The sequence below is a fragment of the Kogia breviceps genome, chromosome 11 (genome assembly GCF_026419965.1).
Source record: "Kogia breviceps isolate mKogBre1 chromosome 11, mKogBre1 haplotype 1, whole genome shotgun sequence".
Lineage (NCBI taxonomy): Eukaryota > Metazoa > Chordata > Mammalia > Artiodactyla > Physeteridae > Kogia > Kogia breviceps.
In genome coordinates this window covers 60,125,282-60,138,419 of record NC_081320.1, presented here as the reverse complement: position 1 = coordinate 60,138,419, position 13,138 = coordinate 60,125,282, and positions in this window count along the sequence as shown.

The following is a 13,138-nucleotide window of genomic DNA, read 5'->3' as shown; positions in this document are numbered from 1 at the left end:
AGGATGTTTTCGAGTATAATCTCTTCAAATATTTTCTCGAGTCCTTTCTCTCTTTCTTCTCCTTCTGGAACCCCTATTATGTGAATGTTGTTGCATTTAATGTTGTCCCAGAGGTCTCTTAGCCTGTGTTCATTTCTTTTCATTCTTTTTTTTTTTATTATTCTGTTCCACAACAGTGAATTCCACCATTCTGTCTTCCAGGTCCCTTATCCATTCTTCTGCCTCAGTTGTTCTGCCATTGATTCCTTCTAGTGTAGTTTTCATTTCAGTTATTGTATTCTTTATCTCTGTTTTTTTGTTCTTTAATTCTTCTATGTCTTTGTTAAACATTTCTTGCATTTTCTTGATCTTTGCCTCCATTCTTTTTCCGAGGTCCTGGATCATCTTCACTATCATTATTCTGAATTCTTTTTCTGGAAGGTTGCCTATCTCCACTTCATTTAGTTGTTTTTCTGGGGTTTAATCTTGTTCCTTCATCTGGTACATAGTCCTCTGCCTTTTCATCTTGTCTTTCTTTCTGTGAATGTGGTTTTTGTTCAACAGGCTGCAGGATTGTAGTTTTCTTGCTTCTACTATCTGCCCTGTGGAGGATGAGGCTATCTAAGAGGCTTGTGCAAGTTTCCTGATGGGAGGAACTGGTGCAATATATTCTTGTAGCCTATTTTTTGTATGTGTAGTTTGTGCTTCTTAATTCCATACTCCTATCTTGCCCCTTCCCATTTCCTTCTCCCCACGGGTAACCAGTAGTTTGTTCTCAGTATGTACATTCATTATTAAACAATTGAAGCTGGAAATTATTCTGGATTTTACTGAAACCAGTCATTTATCTTATAAATAATAGAATTAGTACAGAGAAAGCTGAAGTGTCTTAATTAAGGACACATTCCATGTAAAGTAAAATATTTGAAATTAGAACCCAGGGTGAAAAATCTGTGTAGAATGCTATAGAGATGTTTTTCTTTGAGTCAGTCCTATTTTTCTATAACATCTTCTTGATCACAGTTAGTACGTTAAAACTTGGGCTTTGCCTCACACTGATGTTCAATAAAGATGGAACATGAAGTGAGAATGAGGTATAGTGAGCAATCGCCACCAGATATCAAAAGAACATTTTCATTTGCCAGTTCATACTGCACTAACATTCTCTCAAAATAACATTCTTATGTTCTGTTTGTGCTCTTTCTGAGTGGATAGGTTATTCTTTTTAATTAGATTTCTTTATGACAGGTCTTACAGATACAGTCACTGGATGAATAAGAATCACAGTTGTTTTGTCTTCTTCTGGGATTTTTTGTCTCATTACTCAAATGTCTTTAACTTGACTCTTTCCATGTTTCTTCTAACTTTCTATCTTAGCAACACTTTTGGTTAACATCAAGAAAAAAGCTTCCCCAGTAAAATTTCTTGGAAGTTTGAGACAAAGTTGGCCATTCCCTATGTTCCAATCTTCTGAGACTTTAATCTATTCCAAGGGAATTTTCAAAGCATTATAATCAGGTAGTTTAAAATGAAAATCACATTATACTTTGAAACAAAGGACACTATTTACAGGTACAGTTTTATAAATATTCTTGAATTGGTGGAGTCAAGATGGCAGTGTGTGAAGACGTGGAGTTAGCGTCTCCCAACAACTAGGGCACCTGCTGGCCACTGTGGGGGACTCTGGCACCCAAGGAGCCAGGAGGAACCCCAAGGTGAACCAGTAGGATGTAGGGGGACTGAGTGGGGAGGAGAAGTGGAGGGCAGACAGGATCAGGGTCCCTAAGGCTCTGGAGATCAGGAGAGGCAGGTGGGAGGAGCCATCCAGGAGGAGCGGGAGAGGAGTGGAGGGTGATTGCCCCACCCACTCAGGCATAGGGAGCCTGCTGAGCTCCCAGGCCAATCCCCTGCCCTCCAAAGTGCCCTCCAGGCCACGTAAGTCCTTGGGAGCATAGGAGGGAGGCCGGGGAGATCAGAAGAGTCAGGCGGGAAGGGGCCCTCCCAGACCAGAGGAGCAGGAGAGGAGAGGAGGGCGTTTGCCCTGCCCACTCAAGCTGAGGAAGCCTGCTGGGCTCCCAGGTGAGGTCCCCTGCCATCTGAGACCAGGGGTGGGAGGCATGCCTGGGCCCCTTCTGTTTCTTGAGCCTAAGCCCCACCCCCACAGCCCCCAGGGCCTTAATAAATGAAAAATACACTGGAAGGAATCAATAACAGAATAACTGAGGCAGAAGAACGAATAAGTGAGCTGGAAGACAAAATGGTGGAAATAACTGCCAAGGAGCAGAATAAAGAAAAAAGAATGAAAAGAATTGAAGACAATCTCAGAGACCTCTGGGACAACAATAAACGCACCAACATTCAAATTATAGGGGTCCTAGAAGAAGAAGAGAAAAAGAATTGTTTTTTCTTTATAGTTGAAAACTTTCCTAACATGGGAAAGGAAATAGTCACCCAAGTCCAGGAAGCACAGAGATGCCCATACAGGATAAACTCTAGGAAAAACACACCAAGACGCATATTAATCAAACTAACAAAAGTTAAATTCAAGGCTTCCCTGGTGGTGCAGTGGTTGAGAATCCACCTGCTGATGCAGGGGATACGAGTTCATGCCCCAGTCTGGGAAGATCCCACATGCCGTGGAGCGGCTGGGCCCATGAGCCATGGCTGCTGAGCCTGCGCCTCCGGAGCCTGTGCTCCGCAACGGGAGAGGCCACAACAGTGAGTGGCCTGCATACCGCAAAAAAAAAAAAAAGTTAATTTCAAAGAAAAATTATTAAAGCAGCAAGGGGAAAACAAAAAGTAACACACAAAGGAATCGCCATAAGGTTATCAGCTGATTTTTCAGTGGAAACTCTGCAGGCTAGAAGGGAGTGGCAGGATATACTTAAAGTGATGAAAGAGAAAAACATACAACCAAGATTACTCTACCCAGCAAGGATCTCATTCAGATTTGATGGAGAAGTCAAAAGATTTTAAGACAAGCAAAAGCTAAGAGAATTCAACACGACCCAACCAGCTTTACAACAAATGCTAAAGAAACTTCTCTAAGCGGGAAACACAAGAGTAGAAAAAGAACCACAAAAACAAACCCAAAACAATTAAGAAAATGGTAATAGGAACATACATATCGATAATAACCTTGAATGTAAATGGATTAAATGCCCCAGCCTAAAGACACAGACTGGCTGAATGGATAAAAATATTCTCAAGTGGCCCTTAATGAAAAGATACCAAGTAGAATATATTTATTCAAAAATATGGTATCCCCTAGCTCTAAGAAACTGGCATTCTTTGGTATTTAAGATATATCATTCTTAGGTAGCTAACTTCATTGGGCTTCACCACAAAATGCTTGTGTAAATGGAAATGATTTTTTTAAGGAAAAATAATATATTATCAAGGTATTTGAAAACTACAGAAAGTTGAGCAGCCATATAGACATATTTTTTCCCCAGGACACAATCTCTACTTCCTTCAAAGTATTAAAGGAAGAAAACTACTCTGCAATATAAAATTTCTTTACTGCATAATAAACCAGCTGGCTTTACATTAGGACCATTTAAAATATATCTACTTTTATCAATGTAAGCCTCTCTCCTCATAGGATCAAAAAGGACCTAAAGGAATTAGTGTCCATGTGCAAATGTTACTGACTTCTTAGCTGAATTTTGCAGCAAGAATTCATTTCATATAACCTGGATCTTCATGGTTCATTCAGAAAAGTAAGCAAACATCTGTTCAAGGAAGTCATTAAGAAATGTATGGAATTCTGTTGCTATTTACACATGTGGAATTTAGTACCAGACACTGATTTAGAGATACTTCATACTTATCCCATAGTATTAGATGACTTTAGGATTGGGCCATATTTCTATCATGACTTCATCCAAGCAGGAATTTATGGGTATCTTTAAACCAATGAAGCATCAAAAACTTCCCTGCTATAAATATAAACAAGTTTAATAAGGTTCTGGTATGTCCCTGAAAGCACGCTTGACTTTTTCTACCTCCATCACCTCAGGCCACATCTTGTTATTCACCTATTTATTACCTCTGCCAAGAGAACATTGTCAATACCCCATTGCCAAAACCCGGCTCTTGGAGCAATGAGTGAGCATTATTATTATTATTTTAATAATTTAAAGAAAATTTTAGATTTTATTCATATTTTTGGTGGACTAAGCAAATGTTCATATTTCAAACAATGATATTTTTCAGAGCAAGGTTTCAGTTTTTTCCTCATTCTGTTTAAGTTTGCTTGCTTTTGTTGCAAGAAGACTTCACTGTCCTTAGTAGTTCTGCACATGCTCTTGGAAACCAAAAAAGAATTTATCATGTTGTACATTTAAATTATTTTTTAATCTACTTAAGATTAAATTGGTATCAGTTCTGTGTACATGCACAGAGTAGATAAGAGAGAAATGTGTTGGATACTCAGACAATTGATCCACCTAATTAAGGATTATTGTTCATCTTTTTCCTTCTGCAGCAGACTCACGTCCAACACACTTTGTACTGGTACAGTAACCCCCTTTGTTTTCATTCTAGACACAGAGAGTGGGTTTATAAGAAAGGAACTGCTTGTGACAGGTTTGATCTGAGTTACTTTTTAACCAGGTTGCTCATGCCATTTAAAAATTTAAAAATTGTTTATTTTTAATAAAGAATTATTTTTCTAGGAATTTCAGAAGATTCACATGTCTAATATTTCCTCATTACACAACTTATTTTCTCATTGTTTAAAAACTAAGTTGTGGGCTTCCCTGGTGGCACAGTGGTTGAGAGTCCGCCTGCCAATGCAGGGGACACGGGTTCGTGCCCCGGTCCGGGAAGATCCCACATGCCGTGGAGCGGCTAGGCCCATGAGCCATGGCCGCTGAGCCTGCGAGTCCGGAGCCTGTGCTCCGCAATGGGAGAGGCCACAACAGTGAGAGGCCTGCGTACTGCAAAAAAAAAAAAAAACACAAAAAACAAAAAAACTAAGTTGTATACTCTCCTCAATTACTATTCTTTCATTTATTCAATAAATATTTACTGTATACCTAATATAAGTCATGCACTATGCTAGGGCACTAGACATAAAATCTTAAGCAAGATATACAGTCCCTGCTGTCCAGAAACTTACTGATTAGATGAGGCAGACATTAATCAAATGATTATGTAAATTAACATATTTTAAACTGAGATTTATTGTGTTGAATAAAGTTACTGGGGTGATGAAAGTGAATAATAGGAAAATTGTAATTTATTTATCAGATCAAGGAAAACTTTCCTTAGAATGTGATATATGAGCTGGAATTTGAAACATAAGTAGTATTTAATTAGTTAAAGAGAAATCTTTCCAGAGAAAGTGGCACACATAAAGATCTTGAGTAAGTAAGACTCAAAAATGTTCAACTAGACTAAGGAATTTAAAGTGAGGAGAAGAATGGAATACTTTGTATCTGGGGTGGCTGATCATAAAGAGCTTTGCAAGCCTAAATCATGGATTATGGTCTCTATTCTAAAAGCAAAATTATTGAAATAATGTAGGCAGGTGAGGAACATGACCCTTCCTGCATTTTTAGATCACTGGCTGCAATATGATGGGTGGGTTGAAGGTTGGGGGTGGCTAGCTTTGATGTAGGAGAAATAGATTGTGGTAGCTTGGACTAAGATGAAAGTAGCAGAAAGACAAGAAAATGTATAGATTTGAGACATATTTTTGTGGTTATCTACTAGAGATGCAGTAGATATTGGTGAGAGATTTCAAGGATAATTTAGCATCTTGGTTTATACAGTGGAAGAATCTCAGTGGCACAAACTGAGATAGAAAATACAAGAAGCAGAATTAGTTTGAGATGGAGTAGACAATGTGTTCTTGACAGATTAACTTTATTTAAAATAGTCTAGTAGAGATTTGGCTTAGACAGTTGGATATTGGCTCAGAGACAAGATCTTGGCTAAAAGTTAATTGAAAATTAATTATTGTATAGATTCTAATATACTTGTGTAACCTCAGTTTTACCAAGAAGACAGAATAGAGCAAGGAGTAAAGAAAGCCTATAATAAAATTTGAGAAACTCTTGAATAAAGAAAAGCAAAGGAGAGCTTCCCTGGTGGCGCAGTGGTTGGGAGTCTGCCTGCCGATGTGGGGGACGCGGATTCGGGCCCCGGTCTGGGAGGATCCCACATGCCGCGGAGCGGCTGGGCCCGTGAGCCATGGCCGCTGAGCCTGAGAGTCCGGAGCCTGTGCTTCGCAACGGGAGAAGCCACAGCAGTGAGAGGTCCGTGTACCGCAAAAAAAAAAAAAAAAAAAAGAAAAGGAAACTTCAGAAACAGAGTAGTAAAACAAAGAGACTATGCATCAGAAGAGGCAAGATAGAGAGTGCTTCAAGAACAAAATTGCCAAAAGTGTTAAGGGCTCCTAAGAATCAACTAAGATAAACATTGAACCATCACCTTCATTTAGTGAAGTGGAAGTCATTGGTCTATTTACAAGGAGTCATTTTGGTGGTGTGATGGAGATAGAAGCTGGTTATTTGGAGTAAGGATTAAGCAGGAAGTGAGAATATTACTACCTTGGATTAAGGCATACATTTGATGGATTTTACCTTTCAGATAATCTGAGAATTAAGTGGTGAAGAAAATGGGATCTTGGATCAAGAGGAGGTGTCATTGTTATTGTCATTATAGTTATTGCTATTTGGGGGGTGAGTTTTTGAGAGGAGAGATTTTTTATCATACTTAAGTGCTGATTAAAAAGTTAAATTTCAAAAGGGAGTTGTTGGTTCAGGAAAGATAAATTTTACTTTATAGAATTAAATCCCAACCCTGGCTACCTAAACTCACTAGAGGGAGGGCACTTTCTAAAATTTCCCATACCTTGGCTCCATCCTGAGATGTTCTGATTAAATCAGTCTGATGTAGTGCCAGGGCATTTGCAGTTTTTTAGAACTCCCCAGCTGATTCTAATGTCTAGCCATTATAGACTTTTGTGACACATGATCATGAAAATATTCTATATCTGTGCTGTCCAATATACAGTGGCTGCTAGCTTCTTGTGACTACTGAGTGTTTGTGTCTATGGCTAGGGCAAATGAGGAACTAAATTTTTATTTAATTTTAATTAATTTATATTTAAATTCAAATAGCCACATGTGTGATCCACTTCTATAGCGCCAATTTTCCACAGTGGAGAGGGGTCAATTGTTCATACCAAATACGGTGGACTGGCCTTAGGTAGAAAAGATGAATGTTGATTATGTAAAATCAGCTTGTTGTCTTAATAATTCATCCTTTAAAAATAAGAAATATTTGGACATGCCAGATGCTTCCCCCTCAATCAGAAAGCACACACACAGATTACTTAAAAAGCAAAGAATGGGAATCAAAAGAAGGCTTTTTTACAGGCTTGTCAGGAGTCACCTCTGTTCTAAGTTTGGGGACCCCCAGTGAATGTATCAATTCTTAGCAGAGATTTGTTATTTGGAAGAGCAGAAGATGCAGAAGGTGGTTGAATATTTATGCATGATCATACAGAGGAGGAAAAATTTTATGTCTATCTTCCTAGGTTCAATTGCTGGGGCTATGAAATAAACTGATATAAGGCAGATTAACAGGATAAGAGGTATACAAGTTTATTATTTTTTAATATTACATGCACAGGGGCATCACAGGCAAAAAAGTGAATATCCAAAACAAGCAGTGAGATTTGAGGGCTTATATACCATGTTAATAGAGGAAAGGGAAGGGAGATGTAGGCAACTTAGGAAAGAGTAAATAATTTTTAGCAAAACTAAATGGGCCCCTAGTAAAATAGATGGGTGATAGAATAGTTTGTGACAAAGTTTGTCTGAGTATGATGCTGACTTACTTCTAGTCTCCTCTTCCGTGATAATAGTCAACCTCTGGTTAATGAAACCCGGGGAGGAATTTACGACAATTAAATTTCTTTCGGAGGATCTGTCTTTAGGGAAAAAAAGGGGAGTTCAGGGAAAGCCTCTTCTTGCATGTTCGTTTTGCAAGTGGCTTCAGCTCAAAATAATCAATATGTCATGCAGCGTATTTTCAGGTTGCATGTCCTGAGCTTCTTCAATCCCCAAACCAAGTAAACTATCATCTAAGGTGTAATTTTTATGAAGCAAAAATGGAAACCTGAAATATACCTCCATAAAAATTCTCTCTAATATTCTTTTTTTCTCTAAAATAAATACAAAATTCCTGTCTTACTTTCTCAGCTTTCATTTTCCTATGGTAATTTTGTGAAACCTCTTTTAACTTCAATGTTTTACTTACAGATACCTTTCCTGATCTGGAGTTACAAGTAGAGTAGTTATGGAAAAGAACATATTGTACCTATTGAACAGTACAGCACAGTAGTTAAGAGGGTGAAATCTAGATCTAGTGTTAACAAGTTCAAATCCCATATCCTCTTACCACCTGTATGACCATGGGAAAATTATTTAATATTTCCTGGACACCATCCATTCATATAAAATTGGAAATAATGCTAACAATCTCACAGTTTCTTTCAAGATATACTTATCACATACAACTTGATACATGTAAGATAAACTGTGTCTTGTATATAGCAAGTACTTGTTAATGTTTCTATTTATCCAGATAAATCTTTACTGCTGATCAATGTTACTTGAAAATCCACCTTGAAAATCTACTTTAAATAAAGGTTTTAATTCCTAATGAATACCATTTCTACCTAAGCCCTAACTTAATAATTTAAATCATTATAAACATTGTCTTTTTATGTGAACAAGAGTTTTGAACAAAGACGTACTACGCAGTTATAAATATCGCCATAAAATATGTGCTCTCTGCACCCAAGAAAATATAGAATGGAATAATACACTCAAGACAAATTATAAAACACTCCTTCTTCAAGGTCTATTGTAAACTGTACTCATTCAATGAGGTTGTCCTCTTCTGCATGGATAGAGTTGGCTCAGAGACATTAATTCTGTATATTTTAGTGCATAGGAAGGAAAAAAGGAGTAAAGTGCAAGGATGTGGACCATAAATCTCACATGTCACTTTTCTTCACATCCAAGTGGCTGGAACTTAGTCATGTACCCACACATAAGTGCCATGTGCTCAGTTAAAAGTCAGGGGGTTCAATAATTGAAAGGCAATGATCTGGCATTACCAATATACAATAATTATAATTTGTGTGGTATAAGTATAGGTGGAATGAGGAAGAAAGGTTAGCAGTGAAAAGGAAGGAAGGAAGGAAGGAAGGAAAGGAAAAATTTATTTATTTTTTGTAAATAAAGAGTATAAGATTTTACCTGAAAATTATTTTATTTATAAAAATTCACAGTGAGGACATCAATTATGGATTAAATTATATATATATATATTATATATATATTATATATATATATGCGAAAAGGTAGAAATTTTTCTGCATTTGACACCTGGGTAAGACTTGGAAAATTCAAGGGAGAATATGAAGGTTTTTCTAAAGGAAAATAAAGAACAAATGGTGAAAAAATATATATGCTATCTGAATGGTGGGAACATCAGTATGGCTCTAATGGAAAAGGAATATTAAAAGTTATTCAGGGAAGCTTAAACTTAGCATGTAATGAATTTGGAATGAAATAAGAAATAATTGTGTTTTTAAGAAAGAGTGATTTAATACAAGCATTCTTTATAAATTTTTTTTACTTCATTGAAGTATAGTTTATTTATAATGTTGCATTAACTTCTGCTGTAAAGCAAAGTGAGACATATATAAGTGTGTGTTCTTTTAATATTCTTTTCCATTATGGCTTATCACAGGATATTGAAGATAGTTCCTTGTGCTATACAGTAGGTTCTTGCTTTTTTATCCATTCCATATGTAATAGTTTGCATCTGCTAATCCCAAACTCCCAATCCATCCCTTCCCATCCTGCCTCCCCCTTGGCAACCACAAGTCTATTCAATAGAAGTATTCTTTAAGAAGTTCCAAAGGCAAACAAATGCAGGATCGATTTGGAGAGGAAAGGAATAGAGTCAGAAATTAAGATGAGGAGATTCATAAAGGGCGCCAAAGATAAGGTAGGGCTGGAAGAATGGGAAAGAAGGGATATTACAAAGGATGTTTCTAAGGAGAAATTGCAACCTTTGATACTTTGTATGGCTTAGGCACCATGTATTCTGAAGTCATAGAGATCTTCTGGGCACATGAAGGAATTTGGTCTAAGGAGAAGTGGACAGAAGCCCACAATCCTTGAAGTCAGTGAATGGCAAAAAAATATTTCATTTACAGAAATTTTGCTGAGGAACATTAAAATCGATTATCTTTTACTTCAGTGGTACTTCTTCCTGCCTGAGGAATATTATCTTAGCTTCTAAGGACAAGAATAAGTCTGAGAAAAAATAAAATTTTATTAAAGAAGTGGCTTAAGTTAAAAAATAGTGTCTTCATTGATATTCAGGATTTCATCAGCCACAGAACAGTGAGAATGGTGGGCTTTCTTCTTTAAAATAAGCAATCAAATACTTCAGATTATAAAGAAATTAAAATATAAACTTAGCCTCTTAAGTCATTCAGTGATAATATTATTTCAATATTATGAACTAAGTTACAACTAAAATTTAAAATAAAGCACATGGCATTGATTATTTACAACAGAATATTATTTCTTTTGTTTGAGAAGAAAAGATTCTAAGTATATTCTGAATATCAAGTAGAGTAGCTCTGCCACAGAAATACATTAATGAATTAAAATGAATTAATTATTGTATTTAAGAAAAATACAATTACAGCATCCTTACCTTTGCAGCTTCAGGCACTTCACCACCTTTAGAATTAAGAGTTAATTAGGAATCTAAAATTAAAATTGCTTCATTAATAGAGCTTTCATTATTTTTCAAAGGAGAATTGTTAGATCTTTTATTGATACTGTTGCTTTTGAATAACATGATTGGCATAAATTACTGTTACACTTTGAGGTATTTTCACACTAACTAATGGCTTCAATTTGCCTTGGAGTTTTAACTATTTGATGACAAAACATAAAGAAAAATATACATTTAGAAATAAAAGAAGAAAGAAGGGAAGGAAGGAAGGAAGGAAATAAGGAAAAAGAATAAAATCAAGTTATTATTATTCAAATTAGAGAGGAAAAAAAAAACCCAAAAGTCAGGCAGACAACTCACCAGGAAGAGAAACTCCAAGATATCAGACACAATGAAAAGCAGTGATGAAAAAGGCAAAGAATTTTACTGGAAACACAGGATTTACCTGAAAGTACAAATGCTAAACAGTGAGCCTCTCAGACATTTTCCACCACCTGTCTCTCAAAACACCAGCTGCCAGATTTCTCAGAAGAAACTGGGCCAAAAGAACAAAATCCATAGAGATTAAAACGTGGTGGTCAGAAAAAAAAATAAAAATAAAAAATAAACTTAAGTCCTGTCCAATTTCTCTACAATAATGTCTAAAATCCAGAAGCCAAACCTTTCATATAGAATTTCTAATCAGCTCTTTTGTCTTCATTCTTAAATGTGAATTGGCATCCCAAGATCACCATGGTTCAAAGGAACAAGCAACAACAACAAATAGCACACATAGACCCAAGAATGCATTAATTAAGAAGGAAGATGGCATGGAATCAAGGAAATACCCAAGATGATACCAGTCATGTAGTTGACAAATAGGGCAAATCAGTTTGCCTTGAATTAATAGGAAAGGTCCAACAAATATCAGTGATAAAATAATACAATAGGTGTGTTTATCCATTCTGAGAGCAATTGCACAATTCTGTCACAGCCTGGAGAATAAATACCTGGATAGAAACCAAATAAGTAAATAACTAAACAGGAAACATGAGGCAACATTCTAACTCTGGAAGAGTAGTCAAAAAAAAAAAAGAAAAGAAAATGGAAATGCAATTATAATTTACTATATGGTCCTGCTGTGAACCATATCTACAAAGTTATAATAAAGATAATTAATTCAATCATATTAGATTATATAATTATCAATATATTAGCTCCTAAGGGTAGGGGTAGGGGTTGAGAATGTGGTAGTGTTGAAATTTTGAGACCTAATCTATTTTTTCCACAACCACCAGATAGCTTATTAAATCTTCCAAATTCAATAGATATAATGTAAATTTTAAAAATAAAAATATCTGAGGAAATGATTCAGAAGAATGGAGGTAAGTTCAAAAAAGAAACATTTTCAAGTGTGGAAATTTGTTTTCCTGGGAAATTGAGAATCTGGAGAGGGCACAGGCAAAAAGCATGGTTGGGGGGGGTCACTGGTTTTCATTTTAAGCGTTAGGGTTGCATTTGACTCTTTAATGAATATGTATTACTTTGATTTTAAAAAAGTAATGGGTATAAACTTCCTGCTTCTGGTCTGGTATGTAAGGAGCTTAAAAGTTATCACTCTGTCCTAACAAGAAGTAAACATCTGAACAAACTGAAAAATCAACAGCTCTTAGATCTGTCAGAGAAGTGAGATCACAAGGCAAAGCACTGCCCCCAAAATTGAAGAGATGGATACTGGAGCAGAAACCCATGAGCTGAAACCTCTGCAGGAACAAATATTAGTGTAGGAAAATCTAAACTAAAACTGAAAAATTTCTGGGAGCTCAGAGTGGATAAGTCTGAGAGTTAAAAACTCCAGAGACAGGACCAATCTTAACTTCCAGGAGGAGGAGGGGAAACATAACCATTTTGAAACATACCAGAGCATTCTGTTCTTCTTAACAAGGCCTACCCTCAGGAGAACCTAGTTAACTAGAGCCTAACCTATTGGAGTTTTATCAAAGCCTAACCAACCTGAGGGAAGGGTATTGCCCAATTCCAGCCCACTCTAGCCATCCTGTCCCACCTAAGGATGGGAAGGGCCGGGGGTTGGATTGAGAAGCACATGGCAAGTTAATGGCCCAGAGGCACAGACTAACTAAAAGATGGAAACCTAATCTTAGGACCATAAGATACTTCCCCTCCCCTGACATCTTAGCAACACACCACTAAAGGCTTATTTACCAGAGTTTCTTTGATCTAGTATATCATATCTGGCATTCAACAAAAAAAAAAAATCACAAAGCATATTAAAATGTAAGAAGTAATGAGTGAATTATTTTGATCAAAATAGCTGAACAGAGTCTTTTTTAGGTAGTTTTACAGCTTACAACCTCTATATAATCCAGTGATGAGA